The sequence below is a fragment of the Myotis lucifugus genome, unplaced genomic scaffold (assembly GCF_000147115.1).
Source record: "Myotis lucifugus unplaced genomic scaffold, Myoluc2.0 scaffold_1194, whole genome shotgun sequence".
NCBI lineage: Eukaryota > Metazoa > Chordata > Mammalia > Chiroptera > Vespertilionidae > Myotis > Myotis lucifugus.
The window spans coordinates 50101-62644 of record NW_005872242.1 but is presented as its reverse complement, the minus strand read 5'-3'; the positions used below and the strand labels follow the sequence as shown (position 1 = coordinate 62644).

At 50.6% G+C, this 12544-nt stretch overlaps 1 protein-coding gene across 12 annotated transcripts in view; it reads right to left on the bottom strand.

The window, feature by feature from the left end:
* Positions 1 to 12544, bottom strand: part of SUN1 (Sad1 and UNC84 domain containing 1) — a 37170-nt gene that overhangs the window by 23122 nt on the left and 1504 nt on the right. The window contains exon 1 of one of the 12 annotated variants that reach the window (XM_023748196.1): positions 4671 to 4871. The exons of 10 other annotated variants lie outside the window; for them this stretch is intronic. The gene's annotated coding sequence lies outside the window, so the exon portion shown is untranslated. Of the gene's footprint in view, positions 1 to 3727; positions 3884 to 4670; positions 4872 to 12544 lie in introns of those variants that run through there. One more of the 12 variants, XM_023748197.1, reaches the window with a different exon arrangement.

Below are 12544 nucleotides of genomic sequence, written 5' to 3'. Positions count from 1 at the left end.
CGTTGCTGTTAATTAAAATAGAAAGACTCTACTGCACAGTCAAGAATCACCCTGTGCGTCCCTAGACAGCGAAGTTTCCAGAGTCAGAAACTGCAGGACAACAAAGCAGCTTAAGGCACTGTTTGTACTTTTATTTTCCCCCAGAAGAAAACATTATTTTCAAATTAAAAAGTGTTGAATTGAGCACACTGCTTCTCAGGTTGTCAACTAGATTTCTTTGGAATGATTCAAACTTTCTTCTGTCTAAAAACATTCTTCCTCTCTCTCTTTCTGACATACACACACACATAGTCACTCCAACTTTTTTTTAATGCTCATAGTAATAATGAGAATCACAATCTGTTGCTGAATAATCTAAAGGAAGATAAAAGTAAAAATAAAAACCATCCTGGACAAAAAAATATTTATGTATAAATGACTGATTTCTACAGAAATAGAACAATCCAAAAATTTGTATGAAACCACCAAAAACCCCAAATAGCTAGAGCAGTCTTGAGAAAGAACAAAGCTGGAGGCATTATGCTCCCAGATTTCAAACTATATAAAAAAGCTACAGTAATGAAAACAGTACGGCATCGGCATAAAAACGGACGCATAGAGGAATGGAACAGAGAGCCCAGGAGTAAACCCTCGCACACACGACCGGTTACTGGACGACACAGGAGGGAACGCGCGGTGGGGAAAGAACAGTCTCTCCGTCCACGTGCTGGGAAGACCGGGCAGCCGCGTGCCGACAGTGAGGCTGGGCTGCTGTCTGACACCGAACACACACACCTGGATGTAAGACCTGAAACATGCAAGAAAACCTAGTGGTGGCAATAAGCTGCTTGCACAGGTCTTGGGTATAACTCCAAAAGCAAAAGCAAGCAGGTGGGACCACATCAAACGAAAATGGTTCTATTAGCAAAATGGAAAGGTAACCAACCAAATGGGAGAAGCCATTAACAAGTCATATATCTGATAAGGGGTAGGTATCCAAAATTATATATAAAGAACTCTTACAACTCAGCAGCAAAACAACCAACAGTCCAAAGGAAACACGGGCAGAGGGCCTGAATAGACATTTTCCCAAAGAAGAGGTAGAGGTGGCCGACCGGCACATGAACAGGTGCTCACATCACTGGTCCCCAGGGACGGGGAGACCGGAACTGCAGTGAGACGCCACCTCACACCTGTAGGAAGGCTGTCATCACCGAGCCAAGAGCTCCGTGTTGGCGAGGAGGGAGGAAGGGGAACCCTCGTGCACTGCTCGTGGGGATGTAAATTTGTGCAGCCACTGTGAAAGCAACGTGGAGATTCCTCAAATAATTACAACTAGAGCTGCCACAGGCTCTAGCAATTCTGGTTTTTTATCCAAAGAAAATGAAACCACTAACTCAAAGAGACTATGTCCTCCATGTTCCCTGCAGCAGCATTCACAACAGCCAAGACATGGACACGCCAAGTGTCCGTCAACAAATGAGCGAACGCAGCAGCTGAGGTGCATGCACACAATGGAGTGTTATTCAGCCACAAAAAGAGCGCAATCCCCAGCACGGACGGACTCCTCGGGCCTTCTGCTAAGTGAAGTCAGACAGAGAGAGACACATACCATAGGATCTCTCTTATAGGAAATTAATTTTTTTAATTTTTAAATAAATGAACAAACAAAAATATTAGAGAACAGAATGGTAGTTGCCAGAGATGGGAAGTGGGGAAAATGGGTGAACTGTTTGGAGTTTTTATTAGTTTAAATAAATTGAATTTTTAAAATGAAATTAAATAAAATGACTGATTTGTATAAGCTAAGACAAATGTACTTCACACCACTTTCTGTGAGACAATCTAAATATTCTTTAAAAAATGAAGTCCCCATAGAAATAAAGGCCAGTGTTTATACATAAAAATTTTATTCGCCTATTAATTTCACCAATACTACAAAACTCCTGCATTTTAACCAACATCCCAACATTGCTTGGTTCCTCCCGGGACCCGAAGCACTCTTCCCTGCGTCAGTAACACACCCTTAACCCTCCGACGCCCGTGAGACGTTACTTCAGTTACTTCACCAGGAGCTGCTCGGTACCTGCTCAGCGGCCTCGCCCTGTCACCCGACCCCACCCTTCCGTGTGGCTCAGAACAAGTCCCAGGAGGCTCAGCCACCAGGAGCCAGTGGATGGGCTCCTCCCACTCAGTCAGGACGGAGCCACACCCAGCAGCAGGGCACTGCCGGCTCCGCCGGGAGGATGTGTACTTGTGACTCACTAGGCAACCAGGGCCTGCTGCACGGCACCAGGACTGACGCCCCACTGCTGCTCAGCCTCTGGGGGAGAGCCGCCTCCTTTTATTTCAGTCCCTTTTAGTTCCTCACTCACAAAACCCAAGCTCCCTAACCTCATTGCCAAAGTGATCTTTCACGTAAATATTTAAAAATATTTTTAAAAAAATATATTTTATTGATTTTTTACAGAGAGGAAGGGAGAGGGATAGAGAGCTAGAAACATCGATGAGAGAGAAACATCCCTCCTGCACACCTCCCACTGGGGATGTGCCCGCAACCAAGGTACATGCCCTTGACCGGAATCGAACCTGGGACCCTTCAGTCCGCAGGCCGACGCTCCATCCACTGAGCCAAACCGGTTAGGGCTAAAAATATTTTACAGTCCTGCACTGTGACCATCAGTAACCCAGGGACCTGATCCGCCCGCTCTCTACAGCTGGCAGCGCCAAGGGCTCCGCGGCGGAGAGCTCCTGGGACCGGTTCACAGACCACTGCCGACCAGTGACGGCGCTGAGCTTACAGACCAGGACTGTGATGCGGAGGCACCAGAGCACCGGCTCCGAGGACAGAGCCCTGCCACCGGGCTCACATCCCAGCCCTGGCACAGGCACAGCGGGTCTGGCCGTGGCTCAGTCACTGGGCCTGGTGAGGAGGACACACACAGGAACGTGAACCTACAGCCTTTATTTTAAAAAGTTACATGAACACGTTCTCACATTTTCATCCACCTGAAGAGACAGATTGGGTCACTTCTCATGCGTAACAAACGATGTTTCCAGAAGCTCTCAGAGGTGCGGACATGCTATAGCCACGTTCCAATGAGACGCAGACGGAGCTGGGCCGCACCCCTCCCCAGGCCGCTGTAGGCCTCAGGCCACGGCTTACAGAGAAATGGAGCTCCTTGTCTCTGAAACAAAGTTCTATCAAAGAGCCGAGGGCCACGACTGGCCGTGAGGGGACCGCAGCAGCGAGTGACAGGCTAAAAACCCACAGCTGACAACGGGGCACAGCTGAGTGACAGGCACAGCCGTACATTTTTGGTAAAATAGCTACACGTGTGATAAAATCCCAACGGTGAGCCCGCTGGAGGAACAGCAGCAGAAGCGTGGGGATCCAGGCAGTGGGCTCAGGCCCGGACGGCGGAGAGACCACGGATGCCCATGGCCAGCCTCAGCAGCCACCAGGGCACAGGGTGCTGGTCAGAAGGCCTTGCTTCTCCCTGCTCAGGCCAGTTTGCTCCGTAAGCACATGAGCTGAGCTCCATGTTATGTTCTCAGGGACAAGCACAGCCCAGGACCAAGTGAAAGGCATGGAAGGTGTGCCTGACACAGGGCCCGACACAGGGCTAACGCTCCCTTTGACGCCAGCTTTCACTGTGGGATAAAGTCACAGAGCCTATGCTTTAAATTTTTAAAAAGAAGGTCGTTTTCTTCTGAGTTAGCAATCCCTGAGAGGGAAGTCACTCACCCCTGGCGGAAACAAAAGACCAAGTCTGTCCGCGGGGCCGCAGGCCGGGACGGCTCACTGGAGCCAGCGCCAGCTTCTCCGAAGCCTATCTGAGCTGAAAGCTTATCTACTGAAAACCAAATAGACATACTGAGCATTTCAAAATGCGGCTTCCAGTCCCGTTTACATCACTGCTAATTAAAGCCCACATGTGACCCGAGAGCCTTCCTACTTGTACCCGGGCCGAAGGCGCAGCCTCCACCACCTCAGCCTGAGACTCGAGGGAGGTCTGACTGCCTTAACTTCTGAGGAGTGTTGGGACAGCCAGGGGAAATGGACGGAACATGTGTTTAACGGCATCAGAAAACCCTGTAAAGAATTTGAAGTTAACATTTTGCAAATTGATGTGAAAAGAGGGGCCCTGTCCCGGCTTCACTGTCTTTGTTTTTCCATCCCTTCGGGGCCACTCCCTTTGTTCCCCTAAAGTGTTGTCCCTGGTCGGACCCCGTCCCGGCAGGTCCCAGGGAGTGGCCTGGGCCGCAGGAGGGAGGCTGTGAGCTACCAGATGCCTGCCCCACGGGGAAAGGGGCTGGGCTTGCATCAGGCCTCCCCCAGGCTGCCCAGCCCAGCCGGCCGCAGGCAGGGGACCCAAGAGCCTCTCCTGCCCCCGTACAGAGTACTTCTTAGGGTGGACAGCTTTCGGTTTTGAGCTGCCAGACCTAACAGGATGCTCGCACCCCAGGAAATGTGGGCCAAGAGTGCCACCTGCAAGGGAGCAGGAAGCCCCGTGCTTAGGTGCCCGGGCCTCCTCCACCTGCTCTGCTAGGGAGGACATGCAGGCCAGCAGCTCAGGCCAATGCACATGTCCTGCTTGGGCTGCAAACAGAGCTAAGGTGCTTCTTAAATTACCTGGGGCTCCTCCCTCAGCACCCCCCACCTGCTCCAGCGGCTCTGTGACACTTACACCAGGTGGGAGAGAGGAAACAGCAGCACTGCCGGGCTCTGAAGCTCTGAAGTGAGGTAGCCCCACTCTTTCCCGGGGCGCTCAGTCTGGAGGGAAGGGGTGCGGTGGCAGAGCCCCTCACCACTGCCAGCTCCAGCAACGACTGGTGCATGTGCATGCAGGAAGCAGTCGGGCCTGCTGGGAAGGCACTGTCACGGGGTCTGCGAGCTGGTTGGGTTGTGACGAAGCAGCTGCAGCTACAGGGAGCCCAGCTGAACAGGGTAGCTGACGTGGCAGTCCTCCTCACCCCGTGGAAATGGCACGCCAATGGCACGCCACCCCTGACCCCATCAGAGCTGTGCACCGAGAGCAGCAATCAAGGAGACAGCGACAGCTCCGGATGCGCCATCTGCCTCGGTGCCCTGGGGAGCTGCCCACAGGGCTCCTCCCGCAAAACACTGGCCACAGGGCTCCTCCCGCAAAACACAGGCCCTCGGGGACCCGCTGCTGCTGGGCCGTCCCCTCAGGACCACACACACACACACACACACACACACACACACACACACACTTGCCCCGGCTCCACCCTCACTCTCCTTAATCACCTGCGTTGGTTCCAAAGGGCAGCTGTGCCCATGTAGGCCTTTCATTGTTGTAAAGACTCACCTTTAAAACTAAAATTCCAAGGTGCGTGCCCCTTTAAAAATCAGTACTAAACCTTAACATAATTACTCTGCTCAGGATCTTAATTCTGTAAAACCAAGTAATGTGAAGACTAATAAAAACAACCATTATTTCTGCCTATAGACTTAAAAAATCGCAAACTGGGTCAGACACGATTATTTCCAAGACCATGTTCCAGGTAACGACTTCTACCACATCATAAACAGAAACTGGCATCTCATTCTATTTCCATTTTAAAGAAGCAAAACAATGTTTATTAAAAAACAACTATGATTTATACTGAGTCACCTTAAAAACGAACTGATTGTTTAAAACAGCCAATCAGAAATGAATGCCTCTCCCCTGGAAACATGTGAAAGGGCTTTGCAGGATGCCCTGATGCTATCTGAACACCTGAGTATTTAAACATCCAGAAAAACCCTACACGAAGTTTACTGATAAATGACAGAGAATGGGACTTCTCCTTTTCACTTATCCCTTCTGTACCGTTTGAATTTTTTTAAGAGTTAAGTATTGGTTGTATAAAAAGCAGCTAACCCAATAAACATTACTTTCAAAAAGAAAAAAAATTATCACTCAGTATGAAGCAGAGTGGGGCAGCCAGACTGGCTGGGCGTGGCTCCGCTGTGGCACTAAGAGCGGGAGGGGAGGCACCCGAACCCCACCCAGGGCTGCTCCTGGGAGCACCAATGGTACCTCCCTCACCCTCCTGAGCGGCCGAGGTGCAATCAGTTAATACACCTAACCTGCTGGGCACGGCCCTACATAGGGCGAAATGCTGTTACAAACAACAAGTAGATTTAAAAATAAAGCAATAGAATAAAAATAGAACTCAGCTATTTTCAGCAGCAACTCTGTACTGAAAGGCAGTTTCTCGCCAAGATGTGATGTTTCTTTCCTTTTTTTGGAAATGACGAAACAGCAGGAAGAGGTGGAGGCTCGATACCTTGTTCACATAACAACAGGACTCTGAGTTCCAGGAGCGCGAATGCCTCCCTGGAGACCTCACCCTGCGCCTCCCAGGACGTGCCCAGACCTTCCCCACAAGAGCTCCTCCAACAGCAATGCTCCCCGTGTGCCAGCAAAAGCTCAAAGGCCAAGGGTGTGCTCTGTGCGGGCCTCTCAGCACAGAGCACGGACAAGCCTGCTGCAGCCTCGGGCCCAGCACGCGGGAACCGTCGGACAGCCAGTGCCCTGGCCGGGTTAGGAGGGCTGCCCACCCGGCGATTCCTAACGGTAAGGGCGTGTCCACAGCAAATCCCTCAGCGGCACTGCTGCGCACTGACGCCTGGGGTGACCCACACCCACAGGTTCCTAACGCTGGGAGTGGCAGACTCGGGGGCTCCGGGCCAACAGGTGAGGCGACCAGTGGGAGGTTTGTCTTTTCCTTATGGTCGTACAGGATGCTAACCTACTCCTATCACATAGGCCAGGGACCCCCTGCCCCCACATCTGTTACTGAGCTGGCTGACTCTCATGTCCGGCTTGAAAAGGCCTTCCCTGGCCCAGGAACACACGGGCAGTCGGTCACGGGCTCTTACTCTCACTGATGTGATCTACATTCCCAGCCAAGTGTAACTCACCTACCCCATCTGAGCTCCCTGTGCAGACAGCGAGGCAGGCACCTCCTACCCCCTGGAGAGCATTTCTGCCTGCTTCCTGCCTCGGAATCATCCACCTGTCCAATCACTGGCCTGCCTGCCCCACCCCCTTCAGACCAGCAGCGCCTCCTCCCAGGGCATCACCCTGGGCCTGGGCCCCCCAGGCGACCACCTCTTGCTGGCGCTAGACCCTGAGCTCTCGAGGGCGAGAACTACCCTCTCCTGTAGCACTTAGCAGGCTCCCTGCTCTGCCCTGAAGCTGCAAATACCCTTGAGATCTCCCCACTCTGCTCCTGCCCGACCACACCCGGGAAACCCGCCCCAGTGCAGAAGGCACCAGGAAGAGCAGGACCGGCCTCCTCGGTCCTCCCAGGGCATCCCAAGCACCTCTCTCCTCATCCATCAGAACAGCGGTGTCAGCCCCGCTTCATTCCCAAGTGCAGCTGGGAATGCGAACCAGGAGCAGCAGGCACAGACTGCATGCGTACATCAATGCAGACAGCCATCCACACCGTTTCCCATCGCCCTTGTGATGCCTGTCCTCTAACGCCAAGTAGCAGCTGAAAGCCAGTGCCTTCCAGGACTAAAAAGGCTTGCAGCCTAAGTAGCAAGTGAAGCAATCATTACATTGATCTTTTTCATAGTCTAGATCAGTGATGGCGAACCTTTTGAGCTCGGCGTGTCAGCATTTTGAAAAACCCTAACTTAACTCTGGTGCCGTGTCACATATAGAAGTTTTTTGATATTTGCAACCATAGTAAAACAAAGACTTATATTTTTGATATTTATTTTATATATTTAAATGCCATTTAACAAAGAAAAATCAACCAAAAAAATGAGTTCGCGTGTCACCTCTGACACACGTGTCATAGGTTCGCCATCACTGGTCTAGATAAAGCTGACATCTCCCAATAATGTTAATTAAGATGCAACCAAGCAAATGGAATGACTAAGACCAAAGCAAGCAGCCAAGCACAGCGCTGTTTTCAGGCCCGACCCCACTGCCAATCACTGATCTGCACACGATCACGCCCACATGACTTAAGTCCGGGACCTGCAGGGTTATTGGCACAAACGTCAAAAAGCATCTGTCACGGAGTTCTTACCTCCTCAACTAAAACTCAGAGCGAGCGGCCTTCACTGAGTGTCCCTATGCGACTCAGTAAAAAGCCAAACACCAGCTACCCAGCTCGCTCCTTACAGAGTTCAGGCTGCAAGCCACGCAGATACTACTGAAGGAGAGCCACTCGCAGCATCTGATGAGGATAAAGAGAGTATGTAAGTATTCTTCCTCTGAAAATCCTACATTTATTTTGGCCCAATGGGAGTGAACACAGACCCAGCAGGTCTAGTCTAGTCTCGTCTCCTCTATCTGAAAATCAAGTCCGGTAAGCAGTCAAAATAGCAACGAGTTCCAAATTTAGGAAGCGAGGGAAAGAGTTAAATGAGAGTGTTTCCAATCAACTAAATAAGACTGCGGCCCCCACAGGTGGCAGGGAGCACAGCTGCCCACAGACACTCAAGTCCAGTCGGGCATCCCTTGTGCTCGGCCATCCCCGCTTGTTCCCACCTGCACCATGAACCCAGGTGTAATTCTGGGTTCCGAGCACTCAGCCCAAATCAGCAGCGACTTACAGGAGCCTGGAAGGGACCTGATGTCCTTTTAACCTGGGGGAGAGGATATGCTTGTATATTTCCACAGGACCCAGACTCACCTGTGTGGATTCCAGACCGTCTAATCTGACCTTATGTCACACCACCCTCCATCTCCGCCTCATCCTCCTCCCTGGTATCATCCATATCGGCCAACCCAGAGGACACAGCTGACCCTGCCCTGATGGACCCTTTGATGCAGCCCTTCAACTCGCTGACGCTTCGGGAAGCCCACCACCAATGATGCTGCCCGTAGCCAGATCAACAAGGACAACCAAACCCCCGACTTGAGGACAGCTGAAATCCCTTGACTGAAGAGGCCAGCAACCTTCTACAGGAACAAGGCTCCTTGTGCACTCCATCCACTATGTTTATAGCTATGCTTATTGTCATTGCTTGCCAGTCTTCTTCCGAGTCTTAACCCAATCCGAGAGGTGGCCACTGATTTACATGCGCTATCATTTAAAAAATAAAAAAGGGGGAATTTGTTGGGAGCCGGTCCATCCTTGCTGCTTGACACAGTTGCTGCAGAGAAAAAACATCTGCACAGCATATGTTTCAAGGGACCTGGCGTATATAGCATATTGTTCTTAATATGTTTGCTCCCCTTAGCACTATGTGTTTTAACCAAGGTCACCTCTCCGAGAAAGGTTGTTTCCCCAGGTGGGGATTTTTCCCTGAGGTTAGGGAGGGGATACAACCCCTTAATTAAGTGCCAGGTGGGTAGTTAAGCTACATAATCTTTACTCCCTGGAATGGAGATAAGAAACGCCCTAACCTTTGTAATAGAAATTGACAGGATTAAAATCGGCTGGTATAAATACGGATGTAACAAGACAGATCCTAACCAGAACCTAGCCAGAGAACATGGCAAAAGATCCTGGACAGAACCTGGCTACAGAACTTCACTGGAGAACCTAGACAGAACATGGCAAAAGAACCTGGATAGAACCTGGCTAAAGAACCTGGTGACTGAACCTGGCTGGAGAACCTGGAGAACCTGGCTGGAGAACCTAGCGAGAGAACATGGCACCAGAACTTGGTTGGAGATCCTGACCAGAACTTCGCTGGAGATCCTAGCCAGAACTTCCCTGGAGATCCTGGAGGGAGAACCTCGCTATGCTGATGAACTGAACCCAGTTTTCATGTCATTCATTCTTCACCTACTCCGTCCACACCTATGGGGAACCCCTGGACCTGCTGGGGTTGGACCCCAGCAACTGACGACAGATGCTGCGTCCCCTGGGCTCACCATAGAGGCGTAGGTAGGGCAGGCATTTCCTGCGGGCAAATTCAAACCAGCTCTGTGTGCAGAATCTGGGGACCATTTGACCATCATAAATTCAGGATGAGGAGACAATGGCTATGAGCAGACACCCTATCAAACACCAGCATCCTTTGAAACTAGATCACAAAGGAATTTCCATTTAAAAATGGTGCACTGAACATAGATGTTAGCTTCCGCTCTCCTCCAGACTTTTAAAAGGCATATATACAGTGGGGCCTTGACTTACGAGTGTCCCGACTAAGGAGTTGAGATACCAGCTGTCTCTCCGCCGATTTTTTGCATTGAGTTGATAGAGTAATTTGAGTTAACGAGCTCCTTAACGAGCTCGGTCTCAGAACGAATTAAACTCGTAAGTCAAGGCCCCACTGTATACCCCAAAAGAACAAAACCAAAGGGAGAAAAGACAACAGTGAGAAACCTGGAAGCTATAAAACACATGGTGAATGAAACCTGGCTCAAAGGCTTACAATGAGGAACACTGAGAAATCATCCAATTTCATCATGGACCCCCCTTTCCCCGCAAAGACAAGACCATGGCACCCACATACACTTGCAAGTGAGGGTGCAGGACAGAACCAAATACAGCAGGAACTGAACGCTGAAAGTCTGGGTAAGAAGCAGTTAGGCAAAACCACCTGATCATCTCAACTGGCAAGAAGGCACTTGTTGAAACCTGACAAAAGCATTTACTAAAACCCACAGCTAACCTCACACTCCAGGGAGAAGACCAAGGAGCTTCCTCTGGGATCATCAGGAACAGACAAGGATGCCTGCTGTCACCACTGCTCCTCAGCACTCCCGGGACCCCAGCCAGAGCATTCGGCAAGGAGAGAAAATAAAAGGCGTCCAAAGGAAGAAGAAAAGCTCCCTCCACTCACAGGTGCCATAACCTCCTATGTAGGAAATCCTAGGGAACTCACAAAAAAACTACTACAACTAATAAACAAATTGTAAAAGTGACAGCATACAAGTCAACAACACAAAAATTAGCTGCATTTCTATACACTAACAATAAACTGAAAATAAAATTAAGGAAACAATTCCTCTTATAACAGCATCAGAAAAAAAAATAACAAACTTAGGAATAAATTTAACCAAGGAAGTGCAAGACTGGTGCGCTGAACACTAAAACACTGTGAAGGCCCTAGCCGGGTTGGCTCAGTGGATAGAGCGCCCGCCTGTGGACTGAAGGGTCCTGGGTTCAATTCCAGTCAAGGGCACATGCCCAGGTTGCGGGCTCGATACCCAGTGATGTTTCTATCTCTCTCTTCCTCTCCATTCCTCTCTGAAATAAATACAAATATATTTAAAACAAACAAACACTGTGAGAGGAAGAAGACATCAGTCACTGGGAAGACAGCCCCGGGCATGGCCGTCAGCCTGGTGACACTTCCCTGTGCTACGAGGAGTCAGTGCAACTATCAAAACCCCAATGGCGTTTCCTGCAGATATGGCAAAGCTAATCCTTAAGTTTTTATGAAACCGATGGACCCAAATAGCTACAAACAACCTTGAAGAAGAGTTGGAAGACTCACACTTTGAACTTAAAAAACAGTACGTTATTGGCATAAGGATAAACATATAAACTAAGAGACTGAGATCCAGAAATAAACCCATACATTTATGGCCACTGATTTCCTACAAGAGGCCAAGACCACTCAAAACAGCCTCCTCAACAGCGGAGCCGGGACAACTGGACGTCCACAGGTAACAGGATGGAGTCGGAGCGCCTCACCCCCCGCAGAGTTCACTCAAAAAGGGCCCACGACCTAATCGCAAGAGCTAAACCATTGAAAAACTCAAACAAACACACAGGGCAAAGCTGTATTAGCTTTGATTCCACCATGGCTACTTATGATCACACCAAAAGCACGAGCAATAAAAGGAAAAACAGATAAAGTGGACATCCTCGAGAATGAAACCTTCCGTGCATCAAAGGACACTATCGAGAGAGCGAGGAGGCCCCCAGAGAAGGGACGACAGTGTGGGAAAGGGCCCGGCCCCAGAGCCCACGCGGACTCTGCACTCCACAGAGACGGACACCCTTTAAAACGCGAACTGCAGGGACAGCTCTCCAGGGCAGCCACACAGGAAGCACGGAGAGAGACACAACCACAGCCACTGAGATCCCACCTCACGCCCACTGGGACCGCCATGATGTAAAACAACAATCCACAGCCCGGCCGTGTGGCTCCGTGGCTGGGCCTGGACCCACGGACCTGTGAACCAGGAGGTCACCTTTCGATTTCCGGTCAGGGCAGTAGGGGGCGTGCAGGAGGCGGCCGATCAATGGTTCTCTCTCATCATTGATGTTTCTCTCTCCCCCCCTCCCTGAAGTCAATAAAAATATTGTTTAAAAACAAAAACAGAAACAAAACGTATTTTTAAAGAAACAAAACAATAATAAAGAAGTGCTGGTGAGGATGTGCGGACACTGGGACCTCTGCACGGTTGGTGGGGTGCAAGGCGGGCGGCCGTGTGGAGAACAGGGTGGAGGGGCCCCTGAAGTCAGTTACCCCTGAGCCCACAGTGCAGCCCACGCCCAGGAATGCGCCTTAAGAACGGCACACAGGTGCCCACGGGGAGATGTGCACACGGGTCACCGCGGCACTGGCCTCCGGCAGGCGGTGGAAACAACGTGAATGTCCACTCACGAAGACAAGCGAGCT